Source organism: Panthera tigris, chromosome B3 (assembly GCF_018350195.1).
Source record: "Panthera tigris isolate Pti1 chromosome B3, P.tigris_Pti1_mat1.1, whole genome shotgun sequence".
NCBI classification, from domain to species: domain Eukaryota; kingdom Metazoa; phylum Chordata; class Mammalia; order Carnivora; family Felidae; genus Panthera; species Panthera tigris.
In genome coordinates, this window is record NC_056665.1 from 76,521,189 (window position 1) to 76,538,386 (window position 17,198).

The 17,198-nt window shown below is 35.5% G+C and overlaps 1 long non-coding RNA gene across 2 annotated transcripts in view; it reads left to right on the forward strand.

Moving 5' to 3' along the window:
* The window catches only part of LOC122239567, a 203,120-nt gene that overhangs the window by 52,930 nt on the left and 132,992 nt on the right, over window positions 1–17,198 (forward strand). For both annotated transcript variants that reach the window (XR_006218766.1, XR_006218767.1), the window contains one exon: window positions 3,877–3,912. This is a non-coding gene — a long non-coding RNA (uncharacterized LOC122239567). The remainder of the gene's footprint in view (window positions 1–3,876; window positions 3,913–17,198) is intronic.

Genomic DNA, 17,198 nt, shown 5'->3' on the forward strand with positions numbered 1-17,198 from the left:
CCGTTTTATTCCCTAAGTTACTCTACTCTCTAGTTGTATTGAATGATTTGGTTCCCCCAAACCAGCATGATTTCAGGGCCATCGTATAAGATCTCACATCTGTGCACTGCATGATGCCAAGACTGTTCTGTGAGTGCAGCCCCGTAGAGTTGTGCAGCATGACTTCTCTACCTGATCACTAACTTTTTTTTTTTTTTTTCTTAAATATCATGGAACCCTTTCTGACCCTTCTTGTTTCTTATTCTTGTGTTCTGGCTAGTCTTTCTGATTTCTGGGCTGTCTATCATGACCACTTGATGATTGTTGGGCTGCCTTGCTTTATGTCTCCAGGTCTACTGGCATTTCTTCTGCCACAGCACTTCTCACAGTCTTCCTTCCTTCTTTCTTTCTTTCTTTCTTTCTTTCTTTCTTTCTTTCTTTCTTTCCTTCTTTCTTTCCACCCCCTCTCTCTTTCCCTCCCTCCCTCTTTCTTTTCTTTGCTCTTTTCCTTTGGTTTTCTCTCTTTCTTTTTTTCTTTCTTTTTCTCCCCCTCCCCTCCTCTCCTCCTCCCCCCCTCTCTCTCCCCTCTCTCCCTCCTAACTAGACTGAAAGAACTGTGGAAGCAAGACCTTTTGTAGTGCATTACAGTTGGATGTTCACCATCTAGTCTGTGTCTAGCAGGGCCTGTATCCTCCTCAGAGTCTTTGTTTTTGCTATTTACCTTGCCTACAATGCTCTTTCCTAGGTGTCCTCCAAGCTCTCTCCTTTACCTCCTTCAGGTGTTTACTCAAGTATTACCTTCTTTTTTTTTAAAAATTTTTTTTTTAACGTTTATTTATTTTTGAGACAGAGAGAGACAGAGCATGAACAGGGGAGGGGCAGAGAGAGAGGGAGACACAGAATCTGAAACAGGCTTCAGGCTCCGAGCCATCAGCCCAGAGCCCGACGCGGGGCTTGAACTCACGGACCGCGAGATCGTGACCTGAGTTGAAGTCGGACGCTTAACTGACTGAGCCACCCAGGCGCCCCTAAAAAAAATTTTTAATGTTTATTTCTGAGAGAGAGAGAGACAGACAGACATTGCACGAACAGGGGAGGGGCAGAAAGAGAGGGAGACACAGAATCTGAAACAGGCTCCAGGCTCTGAGCTGTCAGCACAGAGCCCGACGTGGGGCTCGAACTCACGGACTGCGAGATCATGACCTGAGCCGAAGTCGGACGCCCAACCGACCGAGCCACCCAGGCGCCCCTCAAGTATTACCTTCTTAGGTCTCTGACTACGTTATGGTATCCCCTCCGCTGTCCTTGCTTATCTTCCTTTTTTTTTTATTTTGTCTCTCTTATGGACTATATATTGTGTCCATCCAGAATTCATATGCTGAAATCATAACCCCCAGTGTGATGGTATTAGGAGATGGAAGCTTTGGGAGGTAATTAGATCATGATGGTGGAGCTCTCAGGATTGAGATTAGTGCCCTTATAAGAAGAGACACAGGAGAGAGCATCTCCCTGTTTCTGCCTTGTGAAGATACATTGAGAATATGGCCATATGTAAATCAGAGGGCCTTTGCTAAGCACCTAGCCATGCCGGCACCCTAATCTCAGACTTCCAGCCTCCAGAACTATGAGAAATAAATATTTGTTGTTTAAGCCATCAGTTCGACAGTATTCTGTTACAGCATTTGGGACTGACTAAGATAGTTTCTCTCTGGAGCTCATTGATATGGGGAAAGCTAAATTGTCAGGGGTCAGGGTAGCCAATTATGACAGTAAGCCAACATGAAAGGAACAACTACACCTTTAATCACTAACTGCTATAGTATAAGCAAGAAGCCAAACTGGTAAAAACATGGATTCCCTTCTCTTCCATTTTCCCATGGAAAGACGCACTGGTCAAGGGGCAGGTAGATTAACACAGATGTGGGGGTTGTTTCACAGTTGAGGGATAACTGAACAAAAGGTTCCTGCAGTTTTGTAGACCTGAGAGATGATGGGAGGGAGAAAGAGACTACGACTGGAAAAGTACTGAATACTGATTCAGAGTGGAGAAAAGTGTCTTTGAGTTTTCATAGTTAATTCCCATAAGGAGTTGTAGGCAGAGGAGCCTGGAGAAAGCCTCAGTTGAAGGCCTCCTAATAAAGAAGTCTTGAAATGAAGGTGCTTGGGCCAAGTATGTGGATATGCATAAGAGCATGGCTGGCCAAGAGGGCCTGAGACTTTGCAACTCCCTTCAGACTGCAGTGCACTGGCTGTACGCTGGGTCTGATGTGGGGAGGACAGCTTTTCCCCATCAGCCCTGCCAAATAAAGCGTTTATAATTGCCTATGATCAGGCCTGAAGAATCGCACCTAGGTTTTTAAGCAGGGGCCAGACTCCTCAGTCTCCCTAGAAGTTACCACTTTTTACATGCTATATGCTACAGTTACATATTTTAATTATTTTGTGTATCTTTCCATGAGAATATGAGCTTCATGAGGGCAGGCAAATTTTCTTGTTTGTTACTGTATTGCTAATGTATACAAAAGTACTTGGTGCATGATAAGTAACTAATAAATATTTGTTCATTGAATGGATTAGTTTTATTTCATATCTACATTTTTGTCTTCATAATTAAACTGTAAATTTCTTTGAGGATTGAGACCTTGCCACATATTTTTTTCTTTATGTGTATTCTTCTCATTTAAGCTAGATAGTTAGCTGTTAAAAATATTCTTCTCTAGATTTGTTTGTGGTTTTTACCCTTCATCTTAAGATAATACTTTTGGGGGACCTAGGAGGTCTATTGATTGAGTGTCGGATTCTGGATTTCGGCTCAGGTCATGATATCACAGTTCGTGGGTTCAAGCCCCACATCAGGCTCTGTGCTGACAGCTGTCTCTTTCTGCCCTTCCCCAGGTTGCGCGCGCTCTCTCTCTCTCTCTCAAAAACAAATAAACATTAAAAACAGATAACACTTTAGAATTATAATGGTTGGGTCTAATCCCCTCTTTTTTAAATTTCAAATGTTTTAAAACAGGTTCTATATATCTATCTCCCCAACTTTTCTCTCTTCCAAGTTAATTATCTCTATTTCCCTTAATTATTTATCCCATGACAGTGGGATTAAGATGATTAATTTTGTGTGTCAACTGGCTAGGGCATGGCACTCAAATATTTGGTTTGCTTAAGGGTATTTTTAGGTGATATTAACATTTCAGTCAGTAAACTTTGAATAAAGCAGATTACCATCCATATGTGGGTGAGGGTTTATCCATTCATTTGAAGGCCTTAAGAAAAAGACTGACCTTACCTAGGAAGAGAGAAATCTACCAGCAGACTGTCTTCAGACTAAAACTTTAACATAAACTCTTCCTTGGATCTCTAGCTTACCAGCACACTCTGCACATTTTGAGTTTGCACAATTGCATGATTGCATGAGCCAATTTCTTAAAATCTCTCTTTCTCTAGATACATATCTATCTATCTATCTATCTATCTATCTATCTATCTATCTATATCTATATCTATAGATCTATATCTATCTATATCTATCGATCTATATCTATATATAGATAGATATAGATCGATAGATATAGATATAAATATATACATCCCAGTGGTTTTGTTTTTCTGGGGAATTCTGACCAACACAAGAATACTGTCTTTTCACCATTTTGTTTATTGTCTTCTGGAACCACCACAGTTTATCAGTGTCCCACTTAATATATATGGCTCCCAAGCAGACACAGTGCTCCAAATATGTTCCTATCAGTGTAAGGAACATGGATATTATGGACTTCCTTGCTAAATTCCATCTTTGTGTAAATGTAACACAAGCGTGCATGACATTTGTTGGCTCATGTTAAATCTCTCATTGATTAAAAATATTATCTAACTCTAGCATCTGTTTTGTTCTAGGAATCGTGTTGGAAGCTGTGAATATAGACCTGTAAGGTATAGTCCCGTTCCTCAAAGGACATGGATATTTCTTTCCTATTTATAATCTTTGCTATCGTGTGTTTTCAAGGTCGACTTTTTAACCAGAAGTATTAGATTTATTTATGTTCTAGAATTCCTTCTTACTAAATTTGATGCATTGTTTCAACTCTTATAATGAAAAAAATACTGATGTTATCATGATTATATAATTCAATATTTGATTATTTCTCTAAATCAGTACATATCTTTTCTATGTCTGTATCCATTTTTTGACTCAAAATTGTGAATAAGGCTCACAACAGGTTCAAAAATGAACCATGTAATTGTCATGGTTTGAGAATAATTGTTCAACTAACACATATCCACATAATTGACAAACATTCTCTCCACATATATCTTGTCCAAAAAGACATCAACAGAACACTGCATTAAATGCCTCATTGAAATGCAGATTCACTATGTCTATATAATTTAATTAATTTGGTATAATTTATTCTTAGTGAATTTAAAGTGGCTCTTGGTGATTGCCACTTCCTTTTCTAGGTGTTCATGAGCCATCTGTCTAATTATATGTCTTGGAATTTTGCTGGTAATTGATGGAATGCTTTAAGATGTGTAATTTTTGTACGTATATTTTGATTTTACATAGAATTCAGTAAAATATATCATTTTTAGCATCTTTATGTATCATCTTCTATATCATTTTTTTTTCAGCATTTTTCCCAGTCTCCATAATCATCCATTGGGTTATAATTTTATGGGGAATGGGGACTGTCTTGAGGTACCCAAGGGCAGGGATGTGATTGTATTTCATAAATGATCACTTATTAGTCTACTTGAAGGGAACCCAGTAAGTTCTCTCTATCTGTTATTTCTGTTTTTCTGTTCATGTCACCTTTTTTTTTTCATTTCTTCTTTCTTCCTTTCTTTCTTTCTTTCTTCTTTCTTTTTTCTAGTTCAGAAGTAGATAATGGCTACTATCAACGACTCTCAAATTTATATCCTCTATGTTTCAATAAGTAGCCTATTTTAGATTGGAATCTCTTATTCCATATTTCATGTAGGAGGTGTTTTTATTTCTCTTGGTTAAGGTTTCCATGTCTGGATTAATCAGTGTTGTCAGGAGTTGGAAGTATATTGTATGAACGTGACTACATTATTAATATGTGGATAACAGGAAGTAGGATAGAATTTCTAGAACTAGAGGTGATACACAGATAACCTAGTAGGTATCCAATTACACATGGTATGAAATTTAGGTATTCAAGAATCAGAACCAAGGGCAGCCTGGATACATACGGCCTAGAATTGGAAAGCCAGTATCTGAGACTACTCCTTGTCTTTCCTGGGATATCAGATCTCTTATAATATGCATGTCTTACGGTCTTGCTGCTTTCAGAATACTTGCACACTTTGGCTACTTATGGCTTTGGCTTATCTCCATTATAAGTATGCAAATGGTTCAGACTTGCCATGGTGTTGATCCTGGCTGGACTTAAAATGACTCTTCATTTCTACTACGTACCTTTATCTGACTAGTTACTATTTCTGAGTCTCTTAGTTTAGATTCCTTTTTTTTTTCTTAATGTTTATTCATTTCTGAGAGAGAGAGGGAGAGAGGGAGGAAGAAGAAGGAGAAGGAGAAGAAGGAGAACAAGACAGGGAGAGACAGAGAGAGAGCGGACAGAGAAGCTAAGTTGGGCTGCATGTCTCAAACTCAAGAACTGTGAGATCATGACTTGAGCCAAAGTTGGACACTTAACTGACTGAGCCACCCAGGTGCCTCACTTAGTTTATAGTCTTAAAGAGAGAATCTACTTAGTTACTAGTTGTCAGTGGATTGGCTGGTGTGTGTGTGTGTGTGTGTGTGTGTGTGTGTGTGTGTGTGTGTATGTATGTATGTATATGTATGTATGTATGTTCTATCTGCCCACTGATGAGAACGGGACAAATGTAGGGGAAACACTGACCGATGTTTTTGCTTATGCAGAATATAATTTATCAATAGACACTTAAATTTGCTTCTTATTATAGGTAAACCCATGTAGTGCTTTTTGTATGTATTTGTTTTATCCTTACTAGTATAAAGACACATTTCCATATAGAATGTGAACGTTAACTACTTATACTTATTTGGTTTTTGGTTAATATGAAATAATTATCATCAAGTACTGGAATTAACTATTTTTATTTTTCCTAAAAATGTTTTGCACATGGCTGACAGAACTTTTTGTTATATTTAGTTATCTTGATAATCCTGTACTATACTATATATCTACTTAATCTCCTTGAATCTCGGTTTCCTTCTCAGTAAAATAGATACAGAGACACCTTTATGTGAATGATTTAGCATCTCATATTCATATAAAGATGTTTATAGTTATAATCCTTTCCCTTTCTCCTTCCTAGAGTGCATGCAGGAAAATGTATGTAGCTATGTTAGTTTCCTTTATATACTGTCCTCTTTTATTTCTATCTTGTAGATGTTTATAATTTTATTATCAAAATTTATTTTTCAAATCTCCAATCCTTTTAAAAGACTGAAGTCATGGAATCACTCAGATCTCCTCTCTGAAATTTTTAAAATCTGCTTTCTAAAGTCCAAGGTACCTGTCAGACTGCACTGAGTGTTTCCTTTCCTGGCTATTTCAAGCACTAAGATGACAAGTTGACTTTCTCCCAATGTTCCTGTCACTTGAATTTCATGAACCAGTTCTTTTTTTTTTTTTTCTTGGTTAAAGTTAAGTCCAGAGAAATAGTCCCTCATTCCTTCATCAACTAGCTTAGAGATAAAATTTTTAGCAAAATGAGACTTCTAGCAGATGCCTGGTTCATTGACATCTTAGCTAGAGCCTGCCTATCTCTAGTTCATTCTCACATCAAAATTATGTCTCTCACACCTTTAACCATTGGTATAGTATATTGCACTGTTTCTCAAATGGTGGTCTCAGAGGATGAAATTTAATAGGCCATGAATTCTCTGTAGAAATTTTGTGTGTTTTATTTTGATAAAAATCTAATACTTCATGTAATCACATTCTGGATTATTATTTCAATTACTTTCTACCCTTGCATACATATTTATGATTTCATAGATGTCAAGTGATCACCTAATGTGACATTATTTAATATTACTGTGCTGGTAAAATAAATATGGCTGCCATTAATATAGGATATCTTAATGTCAAAATGAGAACAATAATCTGTAAATTGTTGCTGAATTTTTTTATCTGGTATAAACTCATAATTTCTCATTTTTGCCAATTAAATTTGCAATTAAAGGATATTTTCTTTTTTGAAATAGTAACTTTTTAAAAATTCTAATACAGTTAACGTATGGTATTATTAGTTTCAGGTGTACAATATCATGATTCAACAATTCTATACATTATTCAGTGCTAATCATGTGTACTCTTAATCCCCTTCATCTTTTTCACTCATCCATTTCTTTCATCAATGTTTTATAGTTTTCATAGGTCAGGTCTTTTACCTCTTGGTTAAGTTTACTCCTGGGTATTTTATTATTTTTGATGGAATTTTAAGTGGGATTGTTTTCTTAATTTCTCTTTCTGCTACTTCATTATTAGTGTATAGCAATGTATCAGATTTCTGTATATCCATTTTGTATCCTGCAGCCTTACTGAATTCATTGATTAGTTCTAGTAATGTTTGGGGGAGTCTTTAGGATTTTTTTTTATATAGTGTCATGTCAATCAACAAATAGTGAAAGTTTTACTTCTTCCTTTCCAATTTGGGTTCCTTTTATTCCTTTTTGTTGTCTGTTTGCTGCATCTAGGACTTCCAGTACTGTGTTGAATAAAAGTGGTGAGAGTGGATATCTTTGTCTTGTTCTTGATCTTAGGGAAAATCTCAGTTTTTCATTGAGTTTGATGTTAGCTATGGGTTTTTCATATATGGCCTTTATTATATTGAGGTATGCTCCTTCTAAATTTACTTTGTGAAGGTTTTTATCATGAATGGGTATTGTACTTTGTCAAATGTTTTTTCTGTACCTGTAGAATGATCATAAGATCCTTATCCTTTCTTTTGTTGAAGTGAATGTATCATATTGATTGATTTGTGAATATTGAACCACGTTTGCATCCCAGGAGTAAATCCCACTTAACTGTGGTGAATAATTTTTTTAGCATATTGTTGGGCTTGGTTTGCTGATATTTTGTTGAGGACTTTTGCATATGTGTTCATATTTTATAGTGTCTTTATCTGGTTTTGATATTAGGTTCATGCTGGCCTCATAGAATGTATTTGGAAGCAGTCATTCCTCTTTTTTTTCCAAATAGTTTGAGAAGAATAAGTGTTAATTCTTTAAATATTTGGGAAGTTTCACCTTGGAGGCTCTCTGGTCCTAGACTTCTTTTGTTGGGAATTTTTTTATTACTGATTAAGTTTTATTGCTAGTACTCAGTCTGTTCAAATTTCTATTTCTTCCTGATTCACTTTTGAGAGGTTATATAATGTACCTATTTCATCTAGGTTATCCAATTTATTGGCATATCATTTTTCATAATATTCTCATATCATCCTTTGTATTTCTGTGGTGCTGGTTGTTATTTCTCCTCTGTCATTTCTGATTTTATTTGAATCCTCTCTCTCTAAAGTTTCATCAATTTTGTTGCTTTTTTCAAAGAATTGGATCCTGAATTCATGGATCTGTCCTATTGTTTTTTAGTTCCAATTTGTTTATTTCTGGTGAATCTTTATTATTTCCTTCCTTCTACTGATTGTGGGTTTTATTTGTTCTTCTTTTTATACATCCTTTAGGTGTAAGGGTAGGTTGTTTATATGAGATTTTTCTTGCTTCTTGAGGCAGACCTATATTGCTATAAACTTCCCTCTTAGAACAGCTTTTGCCAAAGATTTGGGATCTTTGGGTTTTTATTTTCATTTGTCTCCATGGATTTTTTTATTTCCTCTTTGATTCCTTGGTTTATGATTTCACTGTTTGGTAGCATGTTCTTTAACCTCCACGTATTTGTGTTCTTTCCAGACTGTGTGTGCGTGTGTGTGTGCGTGTACGTGTGCGTGTGGGTGGTTACTTTCTAGTTTCATGGCATTGTGGTCAGAAAAGATACATGGTATCACTTCAATCTTTTTGAATTTGTGGTGACTTGTTTTGTGGCCTAACATGTGATATATTCTGCAGAATGTTCCATGTGCACTTGAAAATAATGTGTATTCTGCTGTTTTAAGATGGAATGCTCTGAATATGTTAGATCCATTTGGCTCAGTATGTCATTCAAAGCCACTGTGTCCTTCTGATTTTTCTATTTATATAACTGGGGTGTTGAAGTCACCTACTCTTACTGTATTACTGTTGTTATTTATTTTATGTATGCTAATAGCTGCTTTATGTATTTAGGTGTTTCATGTTGGGTGCATAAATATTTATAATTGTTATATCTTCTTGTTGGATTGTTCTATTTACGATTTGCTGGCTTTCTTTAGTGATACACTTGGATTCATCTCTCTTTATTTTTTACATATCCATTATTGGTTTTTGATATGTGATTACCTTTAGGTTTACATATAACATCATATGCATAGCAGTATGTATTAAGTTGATGATCACTTAAATCTGAACCCATTCTTTATTCCTTTCCCCTTATGTTTTGGGTATATATATCCTTTTATTTTGTGAATCCCTGACTGATTTTTATAGATATACTTAATTCTACTGCTTTTGTTCTTCCTGCTTTTCTTACTCCTACTTATGATCTTTCCTTTCCACTCAAGGAGTCCCCTTTAACATTTCTTACAGGGCTGGTTTGGTGATGATGAATTCCTCTAAGTTTTGTTTGTCTGGGAAACTCTTTGTTTCTCCTTCTATTCTGATTGATAGCCTTGTTGGATAGAGTATTCTTGGTTGCTGTTTTTTTTTTTTTTTTTTTTTTTTCTTTCTGCACTTTGAATATATCATGATACTCCTTTCTGGCCTGCAGTGTGTTTGCTAAAAAATCAGTTGATAGCCTTATGGGGTTTCTCTTGTACATAACTGTTTTATTTTCTCTTGTTGTTTTTAAAATTCTTTGTTTCTACTTCCTTCCATTTTAATTACTGTGTGTCTTTATGTGGACCTCTTTAGGTTGATTTTGTTGGGGGTTTTCTGTGCCTCCTGGATTTGGATTTCTCTTTCCTTTCCCGGATTCAGGAAGTTTTCAGCTTTTATTTTTTGGAATAATTTTCTGCCCCCTTTTTTTCTTTCTTTTTCTTCTGGGATCCCTGTAATACAAATGTTATTATGCTTGATGGTGTCACTTGAGTCCCCTAAGTCTATTTTCATTTATTATTATTATTTTTCTGTCATCTGCTCAGCTTGATTGCTTTCCATTACCCTGTCCTCCAGGTCACTGATCCATTCTACTGCTTCCTCTAGTCTACTATTTATTCCCTTTAGTGTATTTTTAATTTCACTTATTGAATTTTTAAACTCTAGTGTGTGTTTTCTTTCTCTTTGTTGAGCTTCTCGCTGAGATGCTCTACTCTTTCCTCAAGTCCAGTGAGTATCTTTATCACCATTAATTTAAATTCTCTATCACTCATATTACTTATCTTTATTTCATTTAGCTCTCTTGCTGTGATTTTCTCCTATTCTTTCATTTGAGACAGATTTCTCTGTCTCCTCATTTTATCTAATTCTCTGTGTCTGTTTCCCTGTGTTAGGAAAGTCGGTTGCATCTCCTGTTCTTAAAAGTAATGGCTTTATGAGGAAGAGGTCCTGTGGTACCCTGAGTGCTCCCTCTTCACAGAATCTGGCATTTCAGGGGTTTTCTTGGCTCAGCCCCTTTTCCTTCTGTCCAGTTGTCTGCATTGGCTCTCCTTGCTTGTGGTGGGCAGAGTTTGGTGACCATGGTGTTAGTGGGCCAGTCTGGGCCACCTTGGGTTGGGTTGAGTCAGACTAGGCATTTGCCAGAAATGCAGGGCACTTTCCCTGTGTTATCCCCCTGAGAAGCTTTTATTGGTGAGAGGGGCCTACAGTTAAACCAGATGTTTGCCCCAGCTCCCTGCTGGGGTCACAATTGAACTGGTGTGTGTGGTTATCCTCCCCTCTCCCTGATGCAAGAGTCACTTTGGGTGGTGCTGGCCCCTTTCAGGGTTGTAGGTACACTGCCAGGCTTGTAGCACTGTTTTGGATGGGTTCCTGCCAAGGTCCTATTGGAGAGGCAGGTCTGCAAAAGAATGTGGGGGCAAGGCTTGCAATGCCAGCAAGGTCTGTGCTTGTCTCCTCTTGGATGGGACCTAAAGTCATCTGGAAAACTCTTGCAGAGGCTATCTAAGTTGGAGGAGGGGGATTCACAGATGTGCATGGGGTGGGGGTGGGGCACACTGTTAGCAAGCTAGGTGGAGAGTATTGTGCTGAACTGGTTCTTGTAAGTGTCTTTGTAACTAGTCTGGGGGCTAGGGAGGGAAATGTGTCCTGTCAGCTCTCTTGGTTTGGAGAAGTCTTCCTAAAGATATCTGACCCTACAGCACATGCTCTGAAATAAATAAATCTCCTTACTGTGTATCTGAGGGGGTTTTCAAACTGCTGCTTCTATGCTACATCTCTGTGGGGTTCTTTGTTGTACTGTCTCCTTAAGAGTGGGGATTCAGTTTCCTGTGGCCCTCTAGTTCTCCCACAGTTGAGTCTGCTGATTTTTAAAGTTCTAGGTGTTAAGCCCCACTGATTGTTGGGTCTGTGTGGTTTTCACAGCTAAATGTTATGGGAATTCCTCTACTCTGTGCCTGGGGTGCCTGGCCAGGTATCTGTTTCTCTCCCATTTCTGAGCCTGTCCGTCCTTCCTGTGGACAGTCCCTTGGATCCATTTGGCTTCCTGATGTGTCTCCACCATTTTACACTCTCTCATGTGGCCTCATTGCTACATTTAGCTGTGGAGAGTCTATTATGCCAGTCCTTGGTTCATTTTCTGGTTTATTTATACTGATGCCAGTGTTATCTACTTGTATCTATGGTAGGAGGTGAGTTTAGGATCTTCCTACTTTGCTGGCTTTCTCAGAAATCCCCTAATTCGTGAAAGATAGTTTCATTGAATAAGAATTTAGTTTCTAAAGTTATTCCTTAGATTGAAACATTGATTTGACTTGACACAAAGAGACAGAACAGTACTAGTTCAGTTGTCACTGGCTAGTAAGAGAAGAATAGAAAAAAATGCATCCTCATCAAATGAAGGCCATGATGTTCTGTGGGAATAATGTCATAGAATTTGAAGAGAAAAAGTGGAGGAAGAGTTGAATCGTTACATGGTACACATAAAATAGCCTAAAGCATAACAGTATGTTTCATATCTACCTTGATTTTATTTAAGAAAAACAAATATTCCATTAAGTAATGTTGAATGTTGGTGCTGGTATTGGCTGTTATTCTAATTTAGACTTTACACATTTTATTATTTTTTTGAGGGGGGTGGCAGAGAGAGAGAGAGAGGGGGACAGAGAAAATCTTAAGCAAGCTCCACACCCAGTGCAGAGTCCAGTGCAGGGCTTAATCCCATAACCCCAGGATCATCACCTGAGCTGAAATCAAGAGTCAGATGCTCAACTGACTGAGTCACCCAATATATTTTAACTTAGTGCTAGAGTTGGGCATCCCAATATATTTTCACTTAGTGCTAGAGTTGGGATAGGTGTTGAAACTTCAACAGTTAGGATGAGGAATTCTTGTTCCTATTTTAGTGGAGCTTTCTGGGCAAAGTCAGGTATACCACTGAAGCCTGATGACTACTGCCATGCTGCTTTGAAGCCTCTGAGATACAGTGGTATCTCATGAGATGAAAGGTGATTGAGGCAACAACCTTTCCATTCCTCTCCCACCACTTATACAGCTGTTCTGCATTATGTAGATGAGCATCAAGCTTTTAGGTTACTAGTCAAAGGGTTAACATAGAAATGTATAGCTGCCTCTGGGTATATGTTTATTTAAGAAGTCTTAAAACAGCCTATCTGTGTGGGTGGTCTCAGATTGTGTGTGAGAATATGGGGGAATAAGGTGAGGCTAAGGTGGATAAGTAAAAGATTTAGGAAGAGGAAGAAGAGGAGAAGAAAAGAGAAAAAGAAAGAAAAAAGGAATATAAGAAAGAGAAAGAAGGAGTGAAAAATAGAAAGAATGCAAATTCCAAAGAAATTTGAGATTAATAATATATCTAAAATAATTCTAAAACTAGAACATTAGTAATTTAATATTTGATTATTTAACCAAGATGGTATATACATTTCATTATTTTCTAATATTTTCTTTCAACACTTTTTTCTGTAATTGAATAATATGCTATAGTCATTTATTTTAAAGCCAGAAATATTTAGATGATGAGATAATAATTACATTTTATAGTATGAACAGATACTAGTTGAAATTTCAAAAGAGGCACACATTTGGTAATAAAGTTAAATACAAAGGCAACAATTTTAAAGCTGAATATGTGAAATTTATCATCAGAAAAGGAGGTTCCAAAAGATATCAATTTACACTTTATTCTAATAATAGAGTAATATATTTTACAAGTGTTGTTTAACCTAACAAGTACTCATAAACAAAGTTAAAATAAGATATATTTAATCTAATGCACTGGAGAATATACAAGTAGAAAAAAGTCCATTTAGAAGAAATTAACTGAAATAGAATAATACAATAATAAATATGAATGAGACAAATTTTACTTATTAAGTAGTTGCAATTTAAGTCAAATATTTAAATAAAAACATGTTTACAGGAAATTCTTGAAAAACAATGTGATTAAACATGTAATTACATTAAAAGGCAAATGTTTAATAACAATCATGAAATTGTATTAGTAGTAAAATATCAAATAAGTTAGGTGGTTTGATTTGACTGAAGTTTAAATCAAAGGAGTTGCTGAAGTATGAAGGAGTGTTAAAGCATTCTGGTAAAGTATTAATATGTAAAAGCTAACTAAAAGAAACTCAACCAGAAAATCCATAATAAACATAAATAAAGAATGCCTTTGAAAAAGACAAGCACAAAAATTTTATAATAGAAGTGTAATAAATTAAACATGAAATGTAAATGTTACATTACAAATAATTTCTCAATCTGTGGAGAAAATCTTGATTTTGGAAGAGTTAATTATCTTAAAACATCATTACTTTGTATCTGTTTATAATGTGCTCACAATATAAATTGAATTTAAAATGATTAGTAATTTACATTGGTCACATAATTTGAAGATACACCACCCATAATATCAGACTCTAGGAAATCCACAATAATCATCACTTTAAAAGTCCTAAGATTTTTTTCACTAGTGAGGCTCACCTAATGTAACTTAACATTTTTTCCAGAATTATTTAATTCTGGAATATTTCCCCACATAGTAATAATATTTTTTTGACTTCCCATGTAACTAAAACTATACTGATACAACCTGGGCAAGTGCTGTGCTGTAGAAAAAGTTGGTAAGTACTGTCACTAACTTTTTTTTTGTTGTTTGTTTCTGTTTTTTCCTTTTTGCCCTGGAAGAGATAGCTAACAAGATACAAAGTGTCTAGATTTTGGCATGAATCATTATTGTTTTGATGAGAATGTTACCTACCTGAGAAAATCTATTGGACCTAAGAAGTAAATTCATGCATGGCCTCTTATAAAATCAATATCATTTTTATATACCAAGAAGAAACAATTAGAAAATTTGATAAACATCCTATTCATGATATTACTGAAATGAATTAAATTTAATGAAACATTTTGTTGGACTCTACATTAAAATAAAGAAAAATTTTGCAAAACTGCAAAGACATTTTAAACAAAACCTTACTAAATGTAGTGACATGAGTGGGAATAAATTTCTAGACTCCTTATTTTTCCTAGCTCACTTTCTTAGTTAAAAAGACCTCTTTTAACATGAGTCGTTTAAGGAAAAGATACTCAGCAGAGTAAGGCTAACATCCCTCAAGTTTTTCCTACTAGAAGAGGATGATTCATCATTCATTGCAATCAGTCAGAGGAGTAAGGGTCTAATTATATTCTGAATTACTTTACCCCTCTTAGGGACACAAGTTCAATAATTCAAACCTTTTTTTTTTTTTAAGCTAACTTGTACTGCTTAGTAAAATTGGTCTTTGATTTATAATATATTTTGAGCTCATACATTATATTTCTTGAAACTTCTATAGGCAACGTGGGCTTTTTGTTTCTTGTTTTATTAAAATGAGAAAAATCATAGTAGTATATTGTGGAGGAACTCCATAATAAATAGAGTCATTATTGCCTTCTCATTATTTATTTTACCAAAGGTATATAACTTAAAAATCACTTATAATTTTAATCAAAATTCAAATATAAATTTTTGTGAGTAAAGCTTGATAACATGATTATATTTTATACTTTGAAGAATAATTACAGTAGAATAACCAAAGAAACACTGACATATTAAGGTATTTAATAATTAAAAATATGCGAATAGAAAAAGCTTGTCAGTGAAAACAATAGTGCATGATCTCATAGCACCATGTATATAAAGAACTTACTGTATAATAATATTGACTTCTCAAGCAACATAGATTAAAAGATAAAATATTCAATAAATGGTGGATCAACTCGTTAGCCATTTGGAAAAAAGCACCTCTTAACACCTCATGTCATTATTATAAACATTAAAGTTAAGTGCAAATGACTTTCAATAAGAGTGCAGTCCATGATATAATATTGTCATTAGCTTACAGGCTGTGTGTTCACTTGTCTTACAGTTGACAATTTGCTTTGTAGAGAGCATGTGTCAGATCAATACACATGTGCGCACAGGGGTGGAACATGGCAGTTGTGGTCGGATACACACTTGTACAATTTTGTACTTAAGTCATGTGCAAGCTTGCATCTAAAATATTCATATGTGAACTATAACCTTTCTAATCAATGATCACATTCATCAGATCTTCATTTACATGGCTTATTGCGAAGGTTATACAATACATGGGCCAACTTTGCTACACAAATCCATGTTTGGTTGTTTCAGTGATTTAAAATTTTAGCCATGTAACACACTCTCTGCATCTAATTGAACAAGTAACTGAAACATCACAAGCATCAGTATCCTCATATGTAAAAGTGCAAATAATGAAACCTTTCTCATTGGGATTAAATAAGTCTGCATATATAAAATAAACTAGCATGGAGTAGGCATTTAAAATATGAATTTTCTTCTATTTCTTTCCTGAATGGTCTTCCCTCTCCCTCTGAACACCTCATGTAAAGTAATAGATTGCTTTATCTGAGATGGTTTCGTGAAAATAATGGATTTTAATTTTTGATATGGGACAAATGGAAGTTAATTAATTCAAAATCCTTTTCTCTTTAGATATTAACCTATTAGAACATTTAACTCAAAGAATTCACATAAACAGCTGCAATTTATGCAATACAGCAAGAGAGAGCCACAAATCTCACACCCCACTTCATTTATCTGTGGCTCTGGCCCTGACCTTGAATACTCTAGTTTACTGAGATGAATATGGTGTGTACCATATTGAAAGTTCAAGAGTCAGAAAATTTTCATTTGGATTTCTGTGTACTCAGTTTGGTTTTGTTAAGCCAGAACTATGAAAAATATCCAATCATTATTGTCTAAAGGTCTTGTTGCCATTCTTTAAAAGTGCTGTCTTCTGCAGTACTCTTCTAGCACTGTCACTGTTCTCAGTTTATCTGCCTAAATCTTACTCAGTCTTAAATTCTTCATTTAGACATGATTTTCCAGGAAGTCTTTTGTGATTCTGCCAAACCTAGATAATATGTTTACCCCTTTCATGTAGTTCCATAGCATCCTGAGCTTCCCCTTCCAACAAATTGCATTGAAATTACTTTCCTCATATATCTAAACTGAGTACTAGACGTAAGCTCCCTGAGAGCAGGGACCTGCAATATTGTAGCATTGCCCCTTTACTGCTGTGCATGTTTCATGGCACAGTATAGGTATTTAGATTCATATTTTTTGAATTGAGGCTCATTAGGAAAAGAAAAGGGATTCAAATGGGTTTAAATCTGGAAAGATAAATATATGTAAATCTAAATTAAAACTCAGTTCAGTCCTTCAGAGCCTACTATGTCTTTTAAACTATTTTAACACATTAAATTCATTCCATGTAGCGAGCATTTGATATTTTGAGGAAGTCTAAGTGATACCTTGTGAAAAAATTCACTAACATGTAAATGTTTAATGGACAGTTTTATTACCAGCGAATGTACCAACTTGTGATATTTGGAATCCAATCCTAGACCACCTTAACAGTATTTTACTTAAGATTTCATGCTTTTAGCAATAGAAATTAGCATAGTA